This window comes from Anomaloglossus baeobatrachus, chromosome 2, assembly GCF_048569485.1.
Source record: "Anomaloglossus baeobatrachus isolate aAnoBae1 chromosome 2, aAnoBae1.hap1, whole genome shotgun sequence".
NCBI lineage: Eukaryota > Metazoa > Chordata > Amphibia > Anura > Aromobatidae > Anomaloglossus > Anomaloglossus baeobatrachus.
Window position 1 is genome coordinate 448,575,291 of NC_134354.1, and position 14,262 is coordinate 448,589,552.

Sequence of the window (14,262 nt, forward strand, 5' to 3'; positions counted from 1 at the left end):
AATATTGCTACGGCAGCGTCACACACACATACCTGTTCAGCGACGTCGTTGTGACCGCCGAACAATCCCTCCTTCAAGAGGGAGGTGCGTTTGGCGTCACAGCGGCGTCACTAAGCGGCCGCCCAATAGCAGAGGAGGGGCGGAGATGAGCAGCCGGAACATGCCACCCACCTCCTTCCTTCCTCATTGCCGGTGGACGCAAGTAAGGAGATGTTCGTCGTTCCTGCGGTGTCACACACAGCATGTGGGATGCCGCAGGAACAGCGAACAACCAGCGGCATGCACCACTAACGATATTATGAAAAGGAGCAACGTGTCAACGATCAACGATTTTTGACGTTTTTGCGATCGTTGATCGTCGCTCCTAGCTGTCACACGCTGCGATGTCGCTAACGACGCCGGATGTGCATCACAAACACCGTGACCCTGACGATATATCGTTAGCGATGTCGCAGCGTGTAAAGCACCCTATACCCCAAGCGACTTGCAACTGTAATCGCAGCAAAAGGTGGCGCTACAAAGTATTAACTTAAAGGGGCTGTATAATATTGCACGCCTCAATTTTCAGTTTATTATTTTTGATAAAAGTTTAAAATAAGCAATACATTTCGTTCAACTTCACAACTGTGTCCCACTTGTTGATTCTTCACCATAACATTAAAATTTTTATCTTTATGTTTGAAGCCTGAAATATGGGAAAAGTTGAAAAATTCAAAGGGGCCGAATACTTTCACAAGGCACTGTAAAAAGATAAATGTGCAATTCTTCGGGTGTAAGCAGAGGGTGCAGGACAGTGTACAGGACTATGTGTGGCACCTGCTTTGGGAGCAATATATAGAATTCCACCCACATTCACCTCTACAGATGTTGCTTCTTTGGTTGAACTGGAAAATACTACAATTCCCAAGGTGCCTTGCAAATCTGGGGGAGGAGAACAAAGGAGGGAGGGGTGGAAGGAAGATGAGCCATCTTGGAGGGGTGAAGCTGCAACTCTGTGTGATGAGAGACTGAGTGCTGAAGCTACAGGATGCACCATTAGTAGGAGCTGCTGTCCTCCAGGTTTACCACGCCGAAGAAGGATTTTGCCTGCTGTACCCACTACTCTCTGCAAGACATTGAATCCAGACGCCCCAGTGTGGAATAGACTGAGAGAACAGGCCTGCTGCAGACAGAAGTGAGTAGGACATTGCTGTGACTTGTAGTTCTACAGTTTGAGAAGTGTGCTGGCGCAAATTACAAGGCCTTGCTAAAGAGGACTTTTGATTGCACTAACTGGGAGTTTGTATAGGACCAGCCCTGGGGAAATACTGCCTTCATTACTTTAAGTGCACCAACGTACAGCAAGTGCGCCAACATCCGCGGCAACTGGGACCCCAATTTGGGACTGTGTCATTTGTGAGGTTGTAGCTGTTAGTTGGTAGATCGTAATTAGTCAGCAGAGTGTGTGGTGTAGGTTAAAGAGGAAGCATTACCTCTAACCTTGAGGTCTATTACAAAGAGCCCCTCCTGCATTTTTGTAGAATACTGCATAACATATCTTGTTGTTCACTGTTATTTGCTTTTACCCTGCAATTGCCATTTTTCATCCTCCTGCAAATAAACCTGTTAAGATTTCTAACCTTAGTTATTGTGAGTGTGTAAGGAGCGTGGGCAGGGGTTTCCCAAGTCGACCCCTAGCAGAAGACAAAGAACCTTCTGCATTCCCCTAGAGCTCCTAGCAAGATTCGAGTGGAGGCACTGCATCATATCAAGCTGAGAACTACAGAACACCCTGCCCCAGCGGCAAATTAAAGGGGTGTTACATATGCTTTAAACTTTCAAGAGGCGCTGATGGCTGTGAAACAAGTGGATCCTGGGAGTGTGCATGAAGGGGACTGACTGCTGACCGAGCAGTTCCTCGAGGGTCTCCAGTCCGGCGCCCACCGGACCCAGCTGCGCATACTGGCCCTACAGAACCCTGAATTAGACTTTACCCACTTCAAGGACCCGGCCATCTGGGTGCTGCGTGACTTGACCCCGGATGGCGCTACACCAACCCGCCTCCCAGCCATCACATACCCAGAGGTGGCGCCTTCTACCCAGACTACCGTGGAAGCGGATGCCCAGATCTTGGGTGGTGATTTCCCTGCACACCTGAGGCTTCAGGTCCAAGAACTGTCAAAGAACGTGGCCACCCTCGCTAATGCTGTACAAACCATGCAAACTACTCCGTGGCCCACGGACACCGGGCTAGCCACCGGACCAGATGGCGCCCAGAGACGATGGCGAAGGGGAAACCCCTCGGCCTGGGGGTGGGTCAGTGATTGCTGTGACCCCGCCGGGTGACCTATTTGACGCTGTTGTGACAAGGCAGGACACTATGCTCAGGACTGTCCTCTGGGCCCACAGATACCCGGGGCTAGAGATCGACCTTTGGGTGTGGGGAGGACTAACCCAACCGACTTGTGGGACAAATATGTGGGAGGGCAACCGGTCCTACCAATCGTGTTGGATGGCATCCCGATGAACGCCCTTCTGGACATTGGGTCCCAGCTGACAACCATACCATATGTTCTTTACAAAAAGTATTGGGTCGATTCTGACATGACCTGTGGCCCTGATACAGACTTGTCCATAATTGCCAGTAATAGGCAGCCCTTGCCGCAGGTGGGCTACAAGGAAGTGACCATCAAAGTGGGACGGATAGAGCTGAAATCACAGGGTATGATAATTGTGGACCCAAGGCACAAGGCGCGCACGCGCACAGCCATGACAGATGAAATAAGAGGAAGAGCATAATATACATAAGCATAGACACTGCGACTGCATATACAATATAAGTGCGATGTACAAAATACAAAAATATTATTATAGCATAAGACAAATTCCATTGAGGCACAACATGTATGCAGTCCAGTATCCGTGTCCATTTAAATAGAGAAAATCTCCTCAATTTTCATATGTCACATTTCGGCTCAATAAGTTGAAATAAGGCAGGATCAAAGCTGTTGTTTCTGGGGAACATATAAAGAGAAGGGAGGAACAAAATAAGTGATAATAAGAAAAAGGAAAAGATCAACTTAAAAACACACCCATCTCCCTCAGTCAGGAGGGGGAGAAACCCAAAAGGTGGGGCAGTGTCATAAAAAGGAGGCAAAACTTAAACCCTCATTGAGACCTGACGGGGTGACTGTACCCAATGTCACCATCCATCTTGTCTCACGTTGGGCTAGCCTTCTCTTGATATTGCCACCTCTAATGCCACCATGGACTACCTCAATCCCACATATCAGTAGGGATTTCGGATCACACCCATGGTAGGCCTTAAAGTGGCGTGGAATGGTTTTCAAGGAGGCAATATCAGTTACAGTCCTAGCCGCAGCAATGTCTCTTACGTGTTCACGGACACGAACACGCAATTCGCGGGACGTCAGTCCAATGTAGATCAATGGGCACCCACAAACAGCATAATACTTTACAGTAATATAGCGGGCAGGCCGGAAGAACGCAAACGCAGATGCCCTGTCCCGGATGCCTCATCTACCAGAAGCTGGAAAAGATTTGGATGGGATGGAGGAGATGCCAGCCTTCTACCGGCTGTCTCTCAATGCTTGCACCAGGTGAAGGAGAAGCAAGCACCGGAACAAGTAGCCTCTCTTAACCCGCTGTCCCGCCATAACTGAGGAGAGACACAAGACAGGGATCCGACCATTCATTTGGTCAAGGAACTGTTAACCCAAGCTAATTCATATCTTGGCCCAGATGCTCCCCAGTAAGGACGACAGCTGTGGAACGAGAAGGGCAAACTCTTCATCTACAAGAAAAGGCTGTGTAGAAAACCCCTTTATCTCCGAACCAATGGGCTGGTCTGGCAGATAATTGTTCCAAGGAGGGATGCCCCAATGGTATTGGGGGCTTATCATGATGGGGCGAGGCACTTCAGATGGAAGAAGCTGGAATCCCTGCTACGCACCCGCTTCTACTGGATCGGTATGAGACCGGCAATCGAGAAATGGTGTCGAGAGTGTGGACCATGTAGCCTGAGATGGAGGGACTGCAAAAGCCAGAGAGCTCCCTTGCAACCCATTGTCACAAAGCAGCCACTTGACCTGGTGGCACTGGATCATGTAAAGTTGGCTCCGAGTCGATCCGGCTACATCTACGCTCTCACTATAATGGACCATTACTCATGTTTCCTGGTGGTCCCAGTTAAAGACCAGATGGCCAAGACTGCAGCCAAGGCATTCCAGGAATACTTCTGTCAGCCCCATGGCTACCTGGAGAAAGTACTCACTGACTAAGGGCCATCCTTTTGAGGTTGAAGTGTTTTAAGAATTCTGTTTGATTGTAAGAAGATAAGAATCACACCCAAACCAATGGGCTGTGTGAAAAGATAAACCACGTGGTGCTAGATCTGCTGAAGACCCTGCCCTTGGAAGAGAGAAACTTGTGGCCAGAGAAGCTGGCCGACCTGGTGGACATGTACAACCACATCCCGGTGAAGTCCACTAAGTGTACCCCGGCTTATCTGATGTGGGCGAGACCTGGTAGGCTTCCCATAGACCTGGACATTGGAGTCTTGGTGCCTGAAGCAGCTCCACCAGATACTGACTTGGACACTGCACAACAGCAACAGTATCGCAAGGTCCAAGTGTGTGTAGAAGAGAGTTTATCCCAGGCCAGACTGAGACAAGAGAAGCACTACAATCAAGCGGCCCCAGCCACCCCTCTAGCACCTGGGGAGCAAGTCTTTAAAAGGAAACGAAGGGTGCACAAATTGGATGACTAGTGGGAAGCTGAGCCATATACCGTCCTGCTCGTGAACTTTGTCAACCCTAAGGTGTGCCTCATTAGTAAGGATGAAGGAAGAACGTCAGCTGCAGTTTCAAGGGATCACCTGAAAGTATGCCCCAGTCAGCTGAAGACTGGCGGAGATGGTCTGAAGTTTCCCAGCCTAAAGCACAAGAAGAGACTATCCAAACTGTCCTTAGAGCATTTCCCAAAACCTGGACACAGTGGAACCAAGGTGTTATAGTACCGGTCTTAACCTTCCGTCAAGCTGTTCCACCTGCAGTGGTACTGACCCCAGCTCAACCCGAAGATCCCCCGGCTGAAGCAACAGTAACTCTAGTCCAACCCGAAGACCTACTAGTTGGTGAAGCGGATGTTATATCGGCGGAGGAACCGGAGAACCTGCATCCTGCTCATGGTGAATCTGTTGTACCCATGGTGAGTCTAGGGAGTAGTGAGAGTTGACCTGTCCTGCCAGTAAGCACAGGGCATCCTTCTGTAGGCAGCCGGGTCGGGTTGGGAGAATTATCAAACAATGAGGGGTTACAGCCAACTCTGCACAGGTTGCAGTGGAGCAATCTGAGTCAAAAACTGGCACGGTACCTAGAAACAGATGTATAAAGTGTACAGCTGATGGATGTAAATATTTTGTGTATGTAAACTGTATTAATTGTAATGTCTTGTACTTTGTTTTAGTCTTTTAAATGTTTCCTCAGTCCCGGAGTACTGAATTTAACCAAGGGGGAATGTGGCATCCCAGTGGTCATGGGAGCCACAGTGGCGTTGTTCTCCTCACCGGGGGGCAATGCTATGCCTGGAAGCAGTGGGGAGACCTCTATGCCAGGTACAATCACACACACAACACTTCCTAATCCAGACCAGAAAGGGGAGCTCAAGTCCTGTTTGGGGCAAGCTTCCCTGTGCATTCTGGGTTGGGATGGGGTTAGAGAGAGGATCAGGAAGGGAAAACATAGAACTGTAGTAGCAGTGAAAGAGAGGGGTTTCTGTAAGAGAGCTGGCTCAAGCTTTCCAGGACCGAGCGCTGAATCAGGACACCGGGGTCCTTGACTGTCCGCTACTAACAGCCCAGCAGTAAACCCAGAGGGCAGCAGGTTCCACACCGCCTGTCCCAACAGAGACTCCCAAGGCGCAGTAGCATAATAGAGCCAGTGGCCGCTGAAGTACCGGCGGGCCCTACATCCGGCTTCCGCTGCCCACCACAAGGGACAATGAAAATTACACCTAGAAAGAGGGACGCTGTGCTGCTCCAGGCCACAGTAACACCCCGTCAGAGTGCACTAAGGAAGACCTTCCACGTACCTGGCAGAGAAGGGATTTCTCACTGCTTCCCGGTTGACCGGACCACTGTAACCTGGGACCATAACAACTGACCAGTAAAAGGTAAAGGAAACTACCAGCCTGTGTCGTCCAGTTACTGTCGGTGTCCTCAGCCCCGCTCCCCAGTGTACAACACCATAGACTACCACCCTCATCATCCTCCCCGGGGCCCGCTCCTCCTGTGGGGAGCAGAAACATCTTAGCTGTTACTACCATCCGCCCAGGAGGACAGCGACAACAGCGGCGGCTATTCCCTGGCCGCATACACAGGTGGCGTCACAAAATCAAACCTCTATTATCACCCCTTTCTTTATTGTACACCTCGGGGCCACAAAACCAGGCAAAAGGGCCACCCCGTGACATCCCCCTGACCCGACATCACCGGCCCGGTGACGAGTAACTTAACCCCTTGCCCTGTGGGTGTTACACATGCACTTTTATGCATTTCTCTGTTCGGCAATTCTTGATCACCCCTTCCCCAATTTCATTAGTTAGGCTCAGGTCACTATCTACAGTGTCCTCTTCTCCTGTACAGTAAGTACACTCCCCCCAGTCCATAGTATGAACACTCCTCCAACTTTAGATTATTATCAGAGATTTTTACAATAAAACCTCTTATTACAGTAGCTCTTGTAAAGGCTAATGACACCTTTGATGTGGGAGCGATAATTTTAACCCTTGCTAATGGTTACTTTTAGTTAATAAAATTGCACTTAGTTTCAGTTTTCATTCATTTATTTTAAAAATCCCAACAGTTTGCAGTCTGCTGCAGGTTTCAGATTATTTTCTATTGTGGGAATATCTGTCCTAGTAATATAGATTATATGTAAGTGCAGTGCCCCATGGGGCAGGTGGTTAACCTACTCGTTGCCGGGCCATTGCGGGTTGGGTCAGGCGATATTACGGGTGGCCTTGCCTTGTTCCGTTGCCCCAAGGTGTGCAGTAAATGGAGTGGTGGAATTGGGGTGATTGGGGAAAGTTTGTTGTGATGCCACCTGTAGTGTGTGGCCAGGCAGTAGCCGCCGCTGCAGAATTCCTCACCGGGGCAGGTGTTATTGCAGCCGGGATGGTGTCACTCCCCACAGGCACAGCGGGCCCCGAGTGGATTACGAAGGGTTTTGGCAGTCCCCTGGGAGCGCCGGCGCGTGGGCTATGGTGTCGCTAATCAGAGTCTGAGTCGGTAACTGCGGTTCCAGGTTCTTTTTACTCACTGATTTAAAGCTACACCCAGGTGCTGGACTCTGCCGTCATGGGCTCCGGTGAATCCCAAGCAAGTAAGGGGCCACCACCGGTGTTTGAAGAAAAAGAGAGTGAGAATGTCCTTCTCCTAGGATGTCCTCCTTAGCAGTTAGGAACCTTGGCTGAGGTCCCACTCCAAGCCCTGGGCCTAGTGAAGTCCAAGAGTTCCAGAGGTGTCTAGTCAGAACTATGGTCCTGACTCGTCTGTCTTATGTGAGTGTGTTGCGCCTACGTCTACCCCCAAGTGGAACCCGTCCCCCAGGTGGCAGGCTTCAGTGACCAGGGAAGTCCCATGCATCGTGATGGCCAGCCCCTATCTACCTTGAGCGAACCCCCCCTGTGAGAAGACTCCTAAGCTGTATGTAAAGTGTGAATGTGGAACACCGGCGAGTAACCCCCCCCCCACTTACTTGAGATGGATACTGCACCTTAACTGAGGTGCAGTACCCTGTGGCGACCAGAGCCTTAGGGGTGCCACCTAAGCTCTGTGTGTTTCCAGAATAGTGCTGTCTTCATGAGCTCATACATCAGTACACCCTCTATCCTGCACTTGTTTAATATTCATGGGCTTTTCGCTCTTTCTTTAACCTCTTTGCTCTACCCTCCCTGAATCTGTAGATAATTTCCCCATATCTCCACAATATTGTTGCTATCTCTAAGGCCTTCTTCAAACGTCCGTGTTTCTGGTACGTGTAATGTCTGTTTCCACGCATACCAGAAACACGGACACAAGTAGACCCATTAAATTCAATGGGCTTGCGCGCACGTCTGTGTTTTGACAAGGACCATGTGGCCGTGTGGAGCACACGTGTGTCCATGTGGTCCACACGGCGACATGTCCGTTTTCTGTCGGCAGCACAGGTATCACAAGGACCCAACACTAATGGGATCTGTGTGACATGTACCCGAAGAAAACACAGGTCATTTAAAAAAAATAATTTATATACTTACCTGTCTCTGGCGCTCCTGTTGCTTCCAGGTCCCACTCATTATGCTCATGAACATTCACTGCACTGACTGCAGACCTGGAAGTAACAGCAACACCGGAGACAGGTAAGTATACAAGTTCATGCTGCCACACGGTTAGCAAATGGAACACACACAGACACATATATGCTCCTACACCACGGACCACGCAACACGCTTGTTTCTTTCACGAACGTGTGAGGGGGGGGGCCCAAGGGTGTGTTTAGACTAAAATAATTTTTATCAGATAGCATATGAACCCAATGAGAGCCTGTGTTCTGGTTCAAAGGGACTATTTCTCACACACGCCTGTGGTCCGTGTAAATAAAATCACATCATGCTCCAATGTGGTATAGTGCATATAAATAGTAGGCAGCACCTGTATCCGCCCGCGATGCAGTGCTGCACACGAAAATGACTTCTAATAAGTTCAGTGGACCATGTGAATGTACCGTAAAGCCCCCTATAGACATTATATTAATGTCTGATATCTACAATTCTGCCTACACTAATGTGCATGGGCACGAAGGCCAACTGAGTATTGGAGGAAATGTCAATCAGGTATGTTCGATTTCGGGCTGCCAATATAATTTACATTCCAAGGATAATCCGCCAGCAGAGATATCGGTCAGCGACTTCTCATAGAGAACACTAAAGTGCTCAGTGTATGGGAAAGCGGACTGAAAAAGCCAAAAATCATCCAAAGCACAGAACTGGATCTGATGGATTTTTATTAGTTCTGAAAAATCACTAAGCTACAGTATATAAAGAACTTAAGGATAGTCTGCAAAACATTAGAACATTTTTAATGAAGGCTATTTTAAAAGTCGCATAAATTTGCATTTGGAAAGTAAAAGAACAATAGAGCTAATCTGCCAAGTGACCCTTTTTTCTAGAACATCAACCCAACTGATTCATTGTTTTGTATGCGAAAAAAGATTTTTTTTTATACATCAGTTGCTGTCCTCAGTTTTAGGTGAAGTCTATTTGTTTCGCCATGAAATTATTTTTAGCTTTAAATTCTCAGCTAGAACTTTAGAATTAAAGAATAATTAGTATTAACAGAACAAATTTTCTGAACTGTGAATATAAAACGTAACACCATGTCTAAAGTGCGAAAAGTCATAGATTCGATTATAACAGTTTGTGGGGGAAAAAAGGAATTAATTCACTGTTACTACTTTGTGCAAGAAATCCACTGCTGATCAACGTAAATATTAAAATCTACACTGTATGTTAATTTATTTCTTAATTTGTTCTGTATTTTTCACACAGCGTGTGGATGACGTAATACATTTCATCCACTTTACTATTAGCGTAATATCCCGAAGACTGGCTGCCCAGAATCCAATTGGCTTGCAACATGCAACAAAAAATACATCTCATTTGGAAACATTTGTGACTCTGTGTTACAGTCGCAGGCTACAATGCAGTACTATATGAATTCATTAGAGGCGATGTTGCAATGTGACACTGCCATTTCAGTGTTGTGTGACATATCTCGCTGTGGAACCCTAGCCACATCCTCCGCCACTTATTGAAGTTGATGATCTTGGGGTGTGGGCAATATTTAAAGTCCACTTTCTAAGGTGCTTAAGTTGTGGGGGTATAGCAGAAGCTAATTAGTTTGTAACTTAATGTACCTTTCCCAACGTCAGGTATATAGAGCAGACTCAGACTGAGTCTAATAATAATAATCAGTAAAAAAAAAATCAGATATTATTTATTTTATATTTTCAATCCAGTTGTGAAGACGTTTCGGTCAATTTATTGACCTTCTTCAATTCACGTGCTGGAGATTAAGGATTGTTTGATTTAGAACTGCTAGATACAGAGCGGTGTCCACTGTTGTCTGAGCGTGTCTGTGAGATGTCAAGATAGACCAGAGGCTCTTGAGACACATAGAAGGAGATAAAGAGACTGCAAAGAACCAGAGTTGTAAGAAAAGCCACTCAGAAGAGGAAAGTAGCTGTGGACTGAGAGAGCGAGCCTCAAGGACAGAGGGACCCTGTGGCGTGGACATCCAAAGCTCACAGTACTTTGCACGCAGGGGTGCAGATCCCCAGAACAGACCAGGACTTCAAGCCCTCTGTTAACTCTGCCATGCGGGTGGATTTCCAGGACTCATCTGCCACCCTTTAACGTCCGAGGCATCAGCAGCAAAGTGGGACCGGGACATATTCCCTTAAATAGTCCAAGCTGCCTGCGGCAGGACCCAGACACCAGGAGGACCTCCAAGTGCTCCACGCCAGGGAGGACCCACATACACAGGAGCGCACAGGTGGAGAGTGGCATCAGGTTGGCAGGCACAGCTATCAGGACAAGGGCGCACCTGGAATCCAGTACGTCTCAGGGCGTTGAACCAGTAAGTAAACACCATCAAATTGCCCTCTTTGTCTGGACTCCTTCATTGCCGCGTGCCTCCACATTAACCCTTCACCTACCCCTGGGGAAAAGCCCTGCTCGTGGAGGGCTCCACAATCCACGCTACCCCATCCATCATCCCCAGTGGGAACCCGCAGCGGCGGCCCTACTATCCCTGGCCGCAAACCATGAGTGGCGAAGTTGGACTTTTATTTTAATTTTTCATTTAAAAACTGTTCGATGGTGCCTCCGGGTCCGGGACCCCTCGAGCCTCGGACCACCCGGATCCGAGCAGCTCGGCTGCCCCGGAGTGCGACACTGTGATTGTTTTCTTGATCCGATTGGGGTTAATATTAGTCGGAGTAGAATGCCATGTTTTATCGCACTCCACTCAGTCCGATTGTAATGCCGTGTGTCTTAGGCCTAAACTAAGTTATACAGCCAATGGCTGTCTCTAAATCAGTGACCAAAGCTGGCTCTGATTGCTACTGCTTACCTCCCAACAATCCCAGATTCTGATTTGAGCTCTCTCTCCTGCAGTCCCACGGCTCACAGCTGTTGTCCCGGCTGACACCCTCAGTGCAGATGTATACAAGGCACTCCCAAGATGATTTAAAGAAATTTTATTCATGTGCGTAACAAAACATTTTTGGTCCTATATGGACCTTCCTCAGTATCACATGTGTGAGGGAACACGCTGTGTGGGCTGTCAGATGCGGAATTCACCACTGTATGGGGGCTGCCATGACATGGAGCGGGCGATGCATGCGGAGGGCCGGGGCAAGCGGCCAATCCATGCGGGGGGCGGGGCCAGGCCGAGGCGAGTGGCCAATCCGTGGGGGGGGCCAGGCCGAGCCTAGCGGCCAATCCGACAGTTGTCACTGTAACGACACTGTCACTGTAACGACACAATTTTGGAGCAAGACAGACAGACAGACAGACAGAATAAGGCAATTATATATATAGATTGTCACGATGATTACAGGATAGCGAGGAACTACTACTAAGCTGACTCTCAAGCTAGGGAGCCCTATGCTACCCCTAACCTCAGAAATACTCCTAAAGGTGGAGAGGCCTGAGTCTCCTTCCTGGCTTGCTCCTGATCAGTCCTGATCTTATTCACCCTCTACCCAGGGGGAATGGGACAGGAGTGTGTTGAAAATCACAGAAACAGACAGACAAGGGACACCAAAACTTTGCGATGATGGGATCATGACGGAGCCGGTGTACGCTGGTAACCATGATACACATCGGGTAACTATAGGAAGCGCTTCCCTTAGTTACCCGATGTGTATCATGGTTACCAGCGTACACCGGCTCCCGGCATACGCTGACGCCTCGCCCGCTCGGCCCCGCCCCCGGCACACGTTGGCATGCTCGGCCCCGCCCCCGGCGGCCCGCTTGGCCCTGCCCCCAGCACACGTTGGCCCGCACGGTCCCGCCTCCAGCACATGTTGGCCCGCTCGGCCCCGCCCCCGGCAACCCGCTCGGCCCCACCCCCGGCACATGTTAGCCCGCTCAGCCCCGTCCTGGCACACGTTGGGCACCTATACACCTCCCCCCGAGAACTACTCCTCCCATTATACTCCTCTTTCCCCAGGACCACTCCTCCCATTATACTCCTCTTTGCCCAGGACCACTCCTCCCATTATACTTCTCTTTGCCCAGGACTACTCCTCCTATTATAGTCCTCCTATTATGGTATACTCCTCTCTGAGTATAATAGGAGGACTATTATAGTATGGGGGATGGAGCACGATGGGGTGTGTGCAGCATGGAGGATGGAGCACGATGGGGGGTGCGCAGCATGGGAGATGGAGCACGATGGGGGGTGTACAGCATGGGGGATGGAGCACGATGGGGGGTGTGCAGCATGGAGGATGGAGCACGATGGGGGGGTGCAGCATGGAGGATGGAGCACAATGGGGGGAGCGCAGCATGGGAGATGGAGCACGATGGGGGGTGTGCAGCATGGGAGATGGAGCACGATGGAGGGGTGCGCAGCATGGGGGGTGGAGCACGATGGGGGTGCGCAGCATGGAGGATGGAGCACGATGGGGGGTGTGCAGCATGGAGGATGGAGCACGATGGGGGTGCAGCATGGGGGATGGAGCACGATGGGGGGTGTGCAGCATGGAGGATGGAGCACGATGGGGGGTGTGCAGCGTGGAGGATGGAGCACGATGGGGGGGTGCAGCATGGGGGATGGAGCACTATGACATGCTGGCGGCAGGGCGCTCAGCTGAGAGCTCTCACATGCCGGCGGCCGGGCGTTTAGCTGAGCGCTCTCACATGCCGGCGGCCGGGCGCTCAGCTGAGAGCTCTCACATGCCGGTGGCCGGGCGTTTAGCTCAGCGCTCTCACATGCCAGCGGCCGGGCGCTCAGCTGAGAGCTCTCACATGCCGGCGGCCGGGCGTTTAGCTGAGCGCTCTCACATGCCGGCGGCCGGGCGTTTAGCTGAGCGCTCTCACATGCCGGCGGCCGGGCGCTCAGCTGAGAGCTCTCACATGCCGGCGGCCGGGCGTTTAGCTCAGCGCTCTCACATGCCGGCGGCTGGGCCCTCAGCTGAACGTTCGGCCACCGAGAAACAAAATAAAGTTTTTGTGATTTAAAAAAAAAAAATGAGCATGCGCAGTGAAAAATAAAGGTTTTCGCCGCTCAAAAAAATGTTACATGCTGCATTCCCTCCGCCATACGCAGCGTCTAAATAACGACACTGCGTCATCCAGCGGATGCAACGCTGACACTTGCGTTACAGTGCGTCATCCATACAAGTCTATGGAGAATAGCGCAGTGCGTTAACGGACTGCGCTATTCTCCATAGTGACGGACTGCGCTGAACGCAAGTGTGAAAGTACCATACAATGTGCGGAGGGCATCTGTAGTGTCCATGTCATGGAGAGGTATAATGAGCGTGGGCATCAAACACGGAGGTATTATGTATTGAGCGGCCGTGAGCTGAGAGTCCAGAAAGAGTATATAGATGAGATGTAAGCGGGCGTCTACACGGAGTATATAAGAGGTCTGAGCTGGGTATATAGAAAGATATGCTGCTCATCTAGAATAGATTCCAAGTCCTGTATCTGTAAGGGCTTCTTTACACACTGCTTTTTTACTGCTTTTTTTGTCAGCAAAACCTGATGTCTTGGCTGTAACAAAGTTGTGTTTTTTTGCTGTGTTTTTTGCAGCGTTTTTGGGTTTTGCTGAGTGTATGTATGTATGTCCGTCCGCTAAAGGAATCCGCACCGTCGCATTTACAATCACGAAATTTTGCACAGACACTCCATGTGACTCATGGAACATTATAGACTGTTTGGACAGGGAATTTTAACCCCGCGCTTTACAGTTACTCTCCAAAAATCCTGCCTAAAGTCAATGGAGCTGCGAGCTATTAGGTTATTAATAGGAGCTGTGATTGGTTTCTATAGGAACAAAAGAAATTGTTAGTACAATAAGCTTGTGTGAGGTAATAAGATGTCGGTGGGGAGACTGAGAGAGAGAGACAGTCAAAAAGACAGACCGGGAAAGAGACAGACAGAGAGACAGACACAGGGAAAGAGAACGAGACGGGGAGTGAGACAGAC

The 14,262-nt window shown here is 49.7% G+C and overlaps 1 protein-coding gene across 1 annotated transcript in view; it reads left to right on the top strand.

The window, feature by feature from the left end:
• Window positions 1-1,024: 1,024 nt before the first annotated feature.
• Window positions 1,025-14,262, top strand: part of TEX14 (testis expressed 14, intercellular bridge forming factor) — a 304,889-nt gene continuing 291,651 nt past the window's right edge. Inside the window, exon 1 of the mRNA XM_075336303.1 lies at window positions 1,025-1,174. The gene's annotated coding sequence lies outside the window, so the exon portion shown is untranslated. The remainder of the gene's footprint in view (window positions 1,175-14,262) is intronic.